This window comes from Filicampus tigris, chromosome 10, assembly GCF_054856515.1.
Source record: "Filicampus tigris isolate MCC_2025a chromosome 10, RoL_Ftig_1.0, whole genome shotgun sequence".
Classification (NCBI taxonomy): Eukaryota; Metazoa; Chordata; class Actinopteri; order Syngnathiformes; family Syngnathidae; genus Filicampus; species Filicampus tigris.
In genome coordinates this window covers 18,522,650-18,535,394 of record NC_141226.1, presented here as the reverse complement: position 1 = coordinate 18,535,394, position 12,745 = coordinate 18,522,650, and the positions used below count along the sequence as shown (strand labels likewise).

Below are 12,745 nucleotides of genomic sequence, written 5' to 3'. Positions count from 1 at the left end.
CGTAAACACATTTTCATCAACTTACAGTATGTATGCGCACACTGGATGCTTTATTCTTTTTCCTTAAAGATCAGATCTTCTTAGATGTTTGCTAGAGGGACAGAGGGCAGGAGGGGGTGAGGGAGTGTGTGTTTGGGATCCAAGGTTCCCACTGAAAGACTATAAAAGGCTTTTGATGACTTAGATTATGGCCGACAAATTCTCTCGCTGAATCACAATCGCAAACAAAATGCGGGCTGTTCCAAAAAGCGCCGTCTGTATCGTCCACCGGCAGCAGGACGAGGCTGCTTGAGAGGAAGAGGAGGGAAAAGGAGAGTGGAGAAGGGAATGAGGAGAGTGGGCTTTGTGGGGGGGGGGGGGGGTGCTGCTGGTAGCTCATGTTCTCCCTATTGAAATGCAGACACTTTGATATGGAAATGGCAAGTTACAAAAAGCCGCTAGAATTCACACTCGCCTGCATTGAAACCATTTGCGCGAGGCGAGATGAGATGGCACTTCCTTCCCAGGACAACACCGACAAATGGACCCGAGCAGCATGCCTGGCTTGGGTGAGAGATGGAGTGGAGGTAGAGAGTGCGTGTGTGTGTATGTGGTGAGAATGTAACAGAACATTTGTCCTCCTCCCGCTCTCTCTCTTTCTATTCCTACTGTCCCACAATTCATTGCGAGATGAAAAGCAGCATTTTTCAAGCACGATCGTCAAAGAATGGACCTTCCTCCTCCCTCGTCCTCCCTCCTACCAAGCCAAGAGGACTTTTGGTTCACGCCAAAACATAAAAGTTAAAAAAATCCACCCGAATTTGTCAACTCCCAACACGCAGATGATGTAACAATAATGCATGAGCTGTCTCAGAACCACCCGGAAAAGGACAGCCGCTCCTCTTTTACACACCCTGACAGCTGTTAGTTACATTACATGCACCACAAGTATTGGAACACACCTCTTAAATCAATGGATTGATCGATGAAGGGCTTGCAAATAGACACCCTTTAGTCCTCTCAAATCTTAAATCGACAACTTAAAATGACTAGTTCGATATAATTGAACCACCTGGGTGGGGGAACCTAGGGCCATTTACTTTGGAGCATGTAATGTAGCCCACCGTGCAATTCTATGAAAAAAAAACTCAAAGGGATTGACATAAAAAGACCAGAAAGCTTATCCATCTAATCTTAAAATAAATTAATAATTGTTCAACCATTGCATCATTCTTCCACCATTTTCCATTTCAACTCACAATCACACAGCTAGTGCATGGGAGCTCAACACACGCTACGTGCAACAACATCAGGCCACAATAAACCAATATACCATCAGTGTCTGAAACATATCTCTTCGAGCATTTAGTATGGCACTCGAAGGACTTCACCAAAACTGAAATGGCCGCCACACATTTTATTCGAACAGTATGAAACAATACATCAATAATTCAGCCAAGGACACTAACTAATTATGCACACTGACTGTACAAATAGAAACATACAGTATACACTACAACAACAACACACTCCTGCACACATTAAAATACTTGGAAAATCAATTTTTAAACACATCTAGAAAATGATTGTAATAGAGTTTTTGCTTTTTTTTTTTAAAATGTCTTCATGGTTAAGCATCAGCATAATGTAACTTGAATTTTTTTCATTATTATTGCTTTTCAGGAGAGGTGTGGGGCATCAATTTCCACGTAGGTTACCGAACATGGTTCCAAAATCAACAAGTTCAAGTTCAAAAGCTGTTTTTCAATATTATATTGCTTTCTCAGTGAGGTGTGTGGCGTCCATTTTCAATCAAGTTACCAAATATGCTTCCAAAAGTGACTACGGTACTTTGTTATGAATCATGAAATATGAACCATGTGCACATTAGCTGCCTTCTGAGCTCACCATCAACAACTTTAGAACAATCGCCGTGCATGCATTAAAAACTCTTGGAAAATGTACAAAATGATTGCAGTACAGATGATGTGATTTTTTTATGCAGCTTTTCAACCCCAATATCCTTTATGATTACTGCTAATATAATTTTGCCATCTTTCCTTAAATTCAATTATTTGATTCATTATTCTATTGGTTTCCTCGTGTTCTGGTCAGAGTTATGAAGTCCAAATTTGCAATTTTGGTTCCACAAATAACTCAACCGTTCCAGCTCCATCAAATACAAACTATATGCACATTAGTGTAATAATGTTCCACAACGGAGACATTTTGGACAATTGCATCCTTCCCACTGTTCCCCATTGCAAATAAAGGCATAATTGGATAAGTTTGGTGCGGAAGACCACCAAGGCCATCCCTGACCTTAAGCGGAGATTGTAAGACTTTTCTTTGCCTCGTGACTTCAAACTGGCCCTTATGGATGAAAACAGGCACTCCAACATTTTATAGGAAGAGTGAACACGTTATTCTAATTGATGACCCACTACTTGACGGCGTTTGCCTTATATAACGTTGCAGCACGTCAGCTCACGATTGAATGCCGTCCACAAGAAATTCGAGCGTAATTGTGGTTTAACCTTGATGTGTCAGCGGTGCCTTGCCCTCAGGAGGATCCCGGTTGGAGCCTGCCTCCGAAAATGCTTCACATAAGGCGGGCTGGCAGATATTGCTCCCCAGCCTGTAAAAACTCTGCATCTGTCTGCATGTCTGTGTGTGTGTGTGTGTGTGTGTGTGTATGCGTGCGTCTGTCTGTGTTAGTATGTCTGCGTGTGTGTGCGCCATCATCTCGCATGACTGGCATGGGGGTCCGTGAATTATACATGCTCTGAGCAATGATCTTATTTTATAGCTGCAAAATGGAGAGGAAAACGGAGACAGCTACTGGCATGCAGCTACTTAGATGCTGTTCAAAGTGTGTGTGGGGAGATGCACAATGTTACTGCAATACTCGGCATTGTGCTCGACCAGCCCCAAACGTGTGAATTCAGTTCTTTCATTGTGCAACTTAATATACGATTTCAAAACAAAACTTTACGTGGCTGTTTTTATTGAGGTAATTGAACATTTTCAAAAGTCATTCAAAGAGCCACTTCTCCCACACTGTGGTTAAACGTTATGTATCGATTGAGGGGATGCTACTTACTGTGCTAGAAGGATGAAGTAGTGTGAATTTCAGACCGACACCACCCCCTTCAACTAGACTGGCCTGGTTCAGACGAGGAGGCCCCCGCAAACTGAGCTCCGGGTCACACAAAAACAGACGTGGCTCGGCTGCATGTTCGGGTCGCCTCACAGCGAACAAGCGGTGGTGGCAGGTAGACGCTCCCCCACACGTCGATACATCCAGGTCGGGGCGAATAGCTCCATAAGCGAAGAGAGGGAAAAGGGGCTTCAAAAGTAAAGCACCATGCCCCGCGCGTACCGTTTGAAAAGAGAAGGTTGGAGTGTGGGGAAACACGCTCCAATGAGACGAGGTGAATTGGAAAAAGTCTCGAAAAGGTCGTGACGAAGTGGGTCTGGAGGGTCGTTGAAGCCCGACGGCGGCACACTCAAACCGGGGAGTGTTGAGATGAGATCCTCCGTGAGCTCCGGGATTTAGTTGCACGCCAGCCCGCGCGTGTCGTATCCAAACGACTCGTACGCAGTCGAGAGGACAACTGAGCAGATGAGCAAAGAGCACTGGACCGACGCTCTGCAGCAGCTGGCTGGACACAGACGCGAGGAAATCCCGGAGTGGATTTTACTCAAATCCATTTCGAGTTGGGAATGGATTCAGACTGTGATCAACCCTTGTGGTTGGCTAGATAGATAGCTAATTCATTGTAGATATATATTTAGTGAGCCAAACAGGAACTCGTTTTCTAGACAGATAAGTTGCTAGTTTGTTGGTCATTTATAGTTAGGTTATGTAAAATGACAACACTAAAGTGGAGTGGAATCTAGTAAGAAGTGGAATTGGTTCAGGTGAATTCATGCTATAATTATTGAAACTCTTGTGCATCGTGAGTACCGGTAGAGAAATAGTGGGTTAGTTGGTTAGTCAGGCCACAGTCTAAATGTTTAGGTAATATGCAGCATTAACTCGCAGTGGCTTCCTCATCAAAATCTTAGTGGGTTCGGGTGAAGCCAAGCTATACAGTCATTACCTCCAGTAGTTAACGAGCTAGCTTGATTGTTTAGCTGGATGGACAAGCAGAGAGTTAGGGAGCAATGGATTTGGTGAAATTGGGGTATTTTTAAGCTCCTGTGCGTATCTAGCTAATTAGACAAGTACATAGTTTGGTTAAAAGATTGGATTAAATGAATGGGGTGATCTGAGACAGGTGGACTCATGTTAAGGTGTACGAACATCTCAAGGCTGACCAGTAAGCAGGATGCTACAGAGCTCAAGTTTGAGCCACATAGGAAATGTTATGAATACTTAATTTTGTAATTTCTTATTTTTGACAAATTTGCAGAAAATGTCATTATGGAGTGTTTAGCATATAGAACTTTAAATGTAAAAATGAATTTAAACTAATACTGTAGCTAAAATGTGGAAAAGGTGACTGTACAGTATATTAAGATAAGATTTGTACAGGACTTGTTTTGATTATACGTTTATGCCCAGCCGCTCAGGTTTGGTCCATTGCCATACAACTCTTTGCACGATCAAAGTCTTGTTAATGCTCGAGTTTTCTTGATAAATTGCTAACTAAGACATGTTAGACTGTTGCTACAGAACACAAAGGTCCCATATTGGCTGCGGCCTTTCTTTTGGAAGTACTCGCCTGTTTTCCCTGTACTTGTGGGCTAAAAATAAAAACCTCTGGCTTCCTCCTATACTTCAAAAAGATGTATGTTTAGGTTAATTTAAGACACCTTTATTGTCTATAGCTGTGAGTGGGAGCATATCACACCATACTGTATGTCAACCAGGAAGAGCTGTAGCTACCCAGGCCAGAATAAACACTTTTCGGAAATGGATGGTTGACCTCTTTCAGTCTGACAAGTCTTTCGAAAGTGGGACCAGGTTAGCAGAGCAGCGTTCATAGTCCAGTTCCTCCTTTTGAGTCCGAATGACAGCTAGACATGAACGATGAAATTGTGTGCAGTAACAGTAACAAACTATTTATTTGTTTGTTTGTTTATTTTGTGTCAACAGCAGAGGCTCAAGATTCAAGCGTTGATTATGTGGACTGAACCGCGACTGACCATGATGGCATTTTCAGGTACAGAAGAAACATAATTTTTTTTTGGGGGGGGGGGAAGTGATTTTAAAGCTAAGTAAAATTTTGGGATTTTTAAACAGAAATTACGTCATTTTTACCATTTTAGGCAACTTCTAGAGATCGTATTTGTATGAAAAAGTAATGACTTGACCCAAATTAGAACCCGGTATCCTGGACAGATGGGTGGTGCTAAAATGAGAAGCTTTTTTCAAATACACCATTTAATGTGGGCTGAACATGCTGACAGTTTGATCATCATCACTGATTGCAGCACAACTCTGTTTGTTGATATGACATTTTTTGTAATCACCAATGTAAACAACACAGACCTATTGTATATGTATGTGTTTCTTTTTTTTTAATGCTTCTGGAATAACATGGCTGTCTGTGAAAACCATGTCACTCCAAAAACTAAAAGCTAATTGGAGCTACAGGGAGTCTTTGGTTACGGGTTTCCATTGGGTAGCAATGCTAAATTTATGTATTCTATTAATGCCCCTGATGTATTGTTTACAAATCACACCATGCTTCCTCTGGTGGTTTCAAAGAAGATTTGTGGATTGTTTTTATTTTTAACTTTGTTTAATGTCCCTGAAGGGATTTAAAAATGGAAACCCCAACTGACTATTAGGGCCGTGATTAAGCTCTCTTGCTGGAATTACCACTCCAAAGTTGAGAGCGCATTACTGTAAGCTGCAACACATTAGCATTAAAATTCCATTTGTGGGCAAATATTATCTAATCTTAATGGCGAACTGGACAACAAAATGTTTGCCTATAAAAGAACCAAAGCTATTTAGTCTGGGTATGCCAGCTGCTGCGTATGCAACAATACCATAAAATGGGGATGAGAATTATTCAGTCACCACACAAAAGGGCGATGAGCACCCATTTTCTCCGTGTGATGTGTAATGTCTGTGGGTGCCGTGCATCCTGATTGTCACAGCAACATGCAATTTCTCTATGGGCTGTCTCTGCTCTGTCATTATGTCTCCAAACACCATGTGAAGTTGTCTTAGCAGTCAGACGACACCAAGGGAAATGATCCACACAGCTGGAAGCCAGTTTTTGCGGTGATGCTCTCCTCAGGTTTTTAAAGATCACCCCCACGTCGCTTCCTTTTTTGAAATCCCATAAACGGCTAGCAGCAGTTTTCATTATTCTACTATTTTTAGCTCCCCGGTATTGATAATAAGAGCTCCCTCCGTGTTGCGAATTCAGACATTTGATTCAGGATGTATTTGCTTAAGAGGAGTCAGTCGGAGTATGAAGTACTTAACCGCGAAATGAGAATCTATTAACGTCTGAAATGTCACTTGGCTCTCTCTCATGAGCCAAAATATATAGCCAGGGTGAGTGCTCTCTGTTACCCGTGGCTTTGGTATCAAAACAGACGCCTAGCCGCACACTAGAGATCTGGGTCATGCTCACCAGGTGGAAAGTGAAAAGATGAGTGAGGCAGGCTAAATTTACAAGCTCACATCATCATACCGAGAGAAATAATGTTTATGTATGGACCACGACCGAAAGTGTAAACTCTCCCTGGGATGGGTGTCTTATTCATTGTGGTCAGTACCGTGTATATGCAAATACACACACACAAAAATGAGGAGAACTACAGACTGTTCACATTTTGTTTTCAGTGTGCGAATATGCTTGGCTTGGCTGTTTCATTGCACCCTGTCATTCTCTCCTGTGTTCTAAACCCCCTAAAAATAAAAGCTCACATAAGAGTCTGAGTAGTTTTCCCTGCCGATTCATCTGAGGGCTGGAAAGACATGTCATCGCAGGAAGGCCCCATGCAGTAAATAACAAGCTTTAAAGGACCTCATGATTACAACTCCAAATTACAGTCTCCTTAGAAACTGTATGCAAATGCTGAAAGACGCTACCGCTGACTTAAACGCCAAGGAAAGAAATGAACTGAGGACTGTTTATGATGTATCAAACTGTGACAATATCCCCCTAGTGGCTGTGAATAGCATAGGGGTATGAGGTCAGACCAATCAAATTGGATGGAAACCAAGAAGAGGTGTACTGGTATATGCCCAAAATTTTTATTTGGTACGTGCCTTGGTTTTAAGCAGAGATGGGCATTTTACCCTATTTTGCCGGTCCATCCTCTGTCAGCGACCTGGGCACCTTCCCGTCATCGTCCCTCTGTCCTTATCCATAAAAATAATCGTCATCCGGCCCTGTCCGTCCTCGTCCTTTTAACGCGCGTCAGTCCATCCCCCCTAATGCCCCAAAGGAAAAAAAACAAACAAAATAACGCAGTGGGAGAGAGGCTAACGCCAGAGGTTTCATAATTTACAAACATTATTTAAAGCTCATTAGCTGGCTGATTTCCTACTCACATCCGCTTACCGGCTGGGAGTATCGTGAATGGATTCAATTGTTTACAACCTAAGTGTGAATAAAGATAGCATTTACCTGCCAACACAACCACCGTCAGTCACCAGATTACGATGCCCGCCAGGAGACATCACGAGAATATTTAAGATCGCCTAAAACGCAATACTACTGTGTTTTATTGCAAAATGTTTGCATTACAATGCAATAAGTTTTCAGTTTTTATTTCATTACCTACACCACAGCGTAGACCTGCTTTTAGCTGGTCTAAAATGTAGTCTACTTTTGATCACCAAATTGCTTGATGTGCTGCGGGTGTCCAATAGAATACTCTGGAATGCCCGGCGAGGTGTAGCGTGGTCTACTAAATTCACAAAGACGCTAAACTACACTTTCCCCGGCAGGAAAATGAAGACGCACCCGTTTTTTCACCGCAGAGCGTATGGGCACCTGTCTCCCAAAATGGGGGCCAATAAGTCTCATTTAAATATACAGCTGATGTACATATTTGGTGTCATTTATGGTAGAGTAGGCAAATTTCCTTAATCAACATTGTCGAAAATTCATTGTGAATTCATTGCTTGATTACTTTATAAATTACTTTATAATTATTAAAGTACTTCCTATAGCTGATGTCATATATTGCTTCTTTCGACAGCAAACTGGTTGAGACCGAATCGGCAGTGCATCTGATGGTCGCAGCCAACTATAGCGTACGTGCGACATGGATGGTTGTCCTCCATCGGACAGTGACGGTAAGCTTTCTTTTTGATGACTTCTGTTTTCATTTCCCCTTTGACATATCAGTCATACATCTGTGATCAATACTCAACTTTCAGTGTTTATACAACTATAGAAGCACCAAAACAAATCTTGTTTCCCACCACTTTAAGAGCTTCCACATTTGACTGCCGGTTTTGCTCACCCAATATACTTTAATTACTGTGGGTTCTCGGGGTGTGGGTGTTGGGGGGGGGGGGGTAAATACCAGGGGCACATACACATAACATTACCTATGACTGCTCATTATCGCTAAGTTACTGCATTTCTCTTCAATAATTAAAAGCAGGGACAATAAACATCACACTTTGTTGCTGTCGTGCACTCTAAATGTGTTCAATGGTCACGTGACTTCAGCATACGGATCCTTTTACAAGTTGTTTGATAATTTATTTTAAAAAGCTAATAAAGATTTGTAACACACGCTTTGTAACCAACAGCAAAACAACAAAATGCGTGTAAATACAACATTCTTTTGTCTCTTTCAACTTCCAAACTTGTAGAGCATTACATAAGTGCCGTTTACATTTTTTGGGGTCGTTTATGATCTTGTGGGTTGGAGGCACCACAGGGAGACGCCGTTTGGACGATTCGAGTCACTCGCAACGTGTTTGTCTTCAAACCGTGTTGTCTCGTGTGAGCGTGTGGACAAGGGCTCCAGAATAACGCGGGGTGTGGTGAATAAGAGCGTATATAGCTGGGAATGCTGCGGTGAATACATCCCGAGTCATTACTAAGTGGTTTTGCTCATTATGATCAAACGCTTCAAACTCAAAGGCAATCTTATCCTATAAGAGAGGAGTCGTTTATTGAGGAGAGAAAGGGGGGAGCGGGAGAGCGGAATCAAAGGATGATTCGATAAACGCTCTTGTTCCACACAGACGTCTCTGCATTGAGGAATTCTCCATCCATATCCCGGCTTATTGTTTTTAGACCATCTTTTTGCAGCTTTGTGAGCAACGAGGCAGATAAGAACGGTCAACCTTATCATGATCTTGACATCCATGGCGGAATGGGAAAGACCCAAGAGAAGCACGTTTTATGATCTGATTATTTCCGTCCCAATCATTCTTACACTAAGAGTTCAAAAGGTTTTGTTTTTGACTTACAGTACAAAATCAGATCCCTGCATATTTTTGTTTATGCTCTTCCGCCCGTTTAAATAATTCATTTTTCCTCTTGATATTTTACTTTGATGTTTTGGTTCTCTGTGTAGAGAGGAAAGGAAGATCGTTTGTCTGCATGAAGTGCCAAACAAGAAGAGTGGTTCCGCATGTAAACACGAGTTCAAGACTGACGAAAAATTCAAAGATTAATGGTAGAAGACGGAATACAAGAAGCTAGACTAACAGTTAACTCATCTGGCAACTACATTGCAGGTACAAACTCATCATCTCCTTGACATTTTCATTGTGGTGAGCGACCACTACACAATCAGTTGCTCCCCTGTTTTTGTCCAGTGGCTTCCTAATTGGCTATAATTCCTTTTCACATCACAGTCGTGTAGTCCATGGCTTGCCCGAACCATCATAAATATTGAACAGGTTTGACATTTAGATCAGGTCCGGAACACAAAAAAAAAAAATCACCCTTAACACACCACACACCAGTGAATAATCACTCAGTGTAATCTCTTAGAGACATGCTACTCTGTCCTTTGTTGACGCTGATTAAAAGGGAGGAAAAATGTCCAAATTGTCGGTATGCATGTACCTCACTTCGTACAAAATCTTAATTGAAGAGTAATATGCAGTTGACCCAAATTTTGTGGAACATTGTCTTAGCATTCTAAACTGGACCAAAGTGACTGACGCTTCAGGCATACTAACAGGCGATTGAAAGTCCTGCGGCCATGCCACTAATAAGGCTGCAAGCTGATGATAGCACCGAGCATTAACCGCATTATCAGTGTAGCAAATGTGTGTCGGGTCGCTTGTTTACAAACTTGTCCCGTCCACGTTTGCTGGAACAACAAGTGTGCCCCAAGGAGCAAACGTGGCTTGTTTGGGAAGATTCTGGTGGAAAGTGGATGCCGTACTGCCCTCAATTGCCCCATAGATGACAGATTAAAGATCTCCTGGTACCCGTCAAATCCAATTGCCCTCGATCCAAGCCACCATGCGGTAGCTGAAGGATGTTTATAATCTAGGTTTTGCAGCATGGTGTTCTTTGCTCTGAGGTCAACACACGCTGAGTGATATTTACTTAAGAAACATACTGAACTTAGTATTAAATGTAGAGTGGCACCTCAACATGTATATTTGGAAACCAACCAAAATATTTTGGGGACAGAAATGTCTCTTGCACAAAAACGGACTCTTTCGAACCTCACAGGATTTCAGCATTTCCCGTGAGACTTTAGCACAGTGAGGCTCTAAAATTAAATGTACAAGTGTTTTTCTTTGGGTTTTCTTGTTGGGTGATGCCACTTCAGAAGAGCACGATTGATGGCAAAGCGGATAAAAATGATGACGAGTACAGAACCAAAAATGGAAATGATCACAACGTAGCATAACAACAAAAGTGGTACACGCGTTTCTGTTCAGATTTCTGAGTAGTAATACAATATGGCTATGACAACAATATGTTGAGCGATTAATTAAAAATCGACATTTCCATTATTTTCTCCAGGAAAATTTGTTGAGGAATATGAATAAATTACACGCGAGTGTTATGCAGTTAACACAGAAAATCGTGGCAATTAAGATGTAATTGAGGGTTAAATATTTAACACTTTCCTAATTGTTACTTTATTTTATGTTGTTACCATCAAGTCGTGGGGATGCATCTAGTCTCTTGGCAGTTTTAAAATTAACACCACCGGTGTCATTTTCACTCTTGGCAGTTTTAAAATTAACACCATCTGTGTTGAATTAACACCATCAATTTTGCTGCATGGTTACACCAAAACCTCACATTTAAGACTCATATTTATCTACTGACAAATAAACTAAAGCAAAAAAATCTATACCGAAGCAAGAAAAATGTCTCACGGTCATGTGTGAAACAGCTGGTCAAAGGAGTCTGTTTTGGGTTTTTTTCTTAGCAGACAACACTGTTAAAAACAGGACTCTGTTTCCACATTAAAACCACTGGACAGTTTTTCTTTTTTTTTACTCTGCACTAATTCATTGCTGCCGACAGCTACTACGCCAGTCATTGTACTTTACATCATAAGATGGGATGGACACCTTTATCTGTACAAGGAGGTACGCACTGGCTCATTTTCATTGACAGAGTCTTGAAAGGCATCATGCCACCAGACATCAGCATTTTATTAAACTACTTTCATAATAACCACTCAACACGATCAAGTGACCGTTTACTGCTTAAAGTTCTCCAGACTAAGACAGCATTTGGTAAAAGTGCTCTCAGTTGTTCTGCGGCAAATTGCCGGAATACTCCAAAACAGACATTACAATTGTTACCATGTATCATTTCAATATGATCAATAACTGTTTTTCTTTTGAATGTAATTGTTTTTAATATCTGCTGTGTTGTTATTTTGTTTGTGTCCCCTGTCTTCTCGACATCATTGAAAATGAATGCTTGCCCTCAATGATCTTTCGAGATGCAAGTAAAAGTTTGAATGAACGAACAAGGTCGTAAAATACAAATACATGTAGATAGCACTTTTTGAAGTCACCTTTCACTTGCAGTGTAAATGCGCGTTTCTAAAGCTGTTTTGGAGGTTGTTTGGAGGAGGTTTCAGGGTTCAGCCGCAGTATGTTCTCTCTTCTGGAGTGGGACTTTATGTAAGACTCCATTTTTTTGCTTCCTCCTTAACCTCCTTCCCCATGAGGCTTGAGTTGACAGCAAACTCCAGTGAAAGAAGTTAGATCAAGAATATAGAGGGCGAATTCAGCTCGCTACAACACATCAAGTCTGACATGAAACAAGGATCCAGACTCGGTGGGTCTTTTTTTGGCTCATGCAGTGAACCCCCCTCCGCCACACGCTCACCCCCTTTGCTTAAATTTGGGGAAAACGGGACATGGAATCACTGTCGCTTTTGTTAGAAGAATAACAACCCTGAAATAAACATATCCAGAGTGAGGAAGGATAACTATTCAGTCCGGAGCATTTTAAAACGCTTACTAAAGCACTTTGTTTTAATTCAGTCCCCAGTGGTGCTTGTTTATCTTTATCCAAGTGTTGTGTCACTGCTTTGTGCGCAACAAGTCGTTCTTTTCCACAAATGGAAACAAATGCTCATTGTTCCTGTGTTGAAAGGTAGTAGGCACATTACAGGAAGTGCAAAAGAAAAACAAAATCGAATGATTCCAGGCAAGTGTAGCTAATACACAGTATATTTCCGTTTGGAGCTCAATTGCCACGCAAGACCTCTCCTTTAAAGCATCTCTTACCTTAAAGCATATTGTATCTCCAGATTAACTTTTGAGGAAAAGAGAAACAGGGTCATCTTTGCGTGCCAGCGGAAACCTGTCATTCATGCACACGGC

At 41.6% G+C, this 12,745-nt stretch overlaps 1 protein-coding gene and 1 long non-coding RNA gene across 9 annotated transcripts in view; one reads left to right on the top strand and one right to left on the bottom strand.

Moving 5' to 3' along the window:
• LOC147141138 (adhesion G protein-coupled receptor L2-like) overlaps positions 1 to 3,595 on the bottom strand; it is a 119,460-nt gene extending 115,865 nt beyond the window's left edge. For all 8 annotated transcript variants that reach the window (XM_086042700.1, XM_086042702.1, XM_086042701.1 and 5 more), the window contains exon 1: positions 3,083 to 3,595. The gene's annotated coding sequence lies outside the window, so the exon portion shown is untranslated. The remainder of the gene's footprint in view (positions 1 to 3,082) is intronic.
• Positions 3,596 to 3,931: 336 nt separating this feature from the next.
• LOC147141137 (uncharacterized) lies at positions 3,932 to 11,351 on the top strand. The gene is made up of 4 exons (XR_015088323.1): positions 3,932 to 4,304; positions 5,084 to 5,150; positions 8,161 to 8,257; positions 9,499 to 11,351. It is a non-coding gene; the product is annotated as an uncharacterized LOC147141137 (long non-coding RNA).
• The last annotated feature ends 1,394 nt before the right edge of the window (positions 11,352 to 12,745 follow it).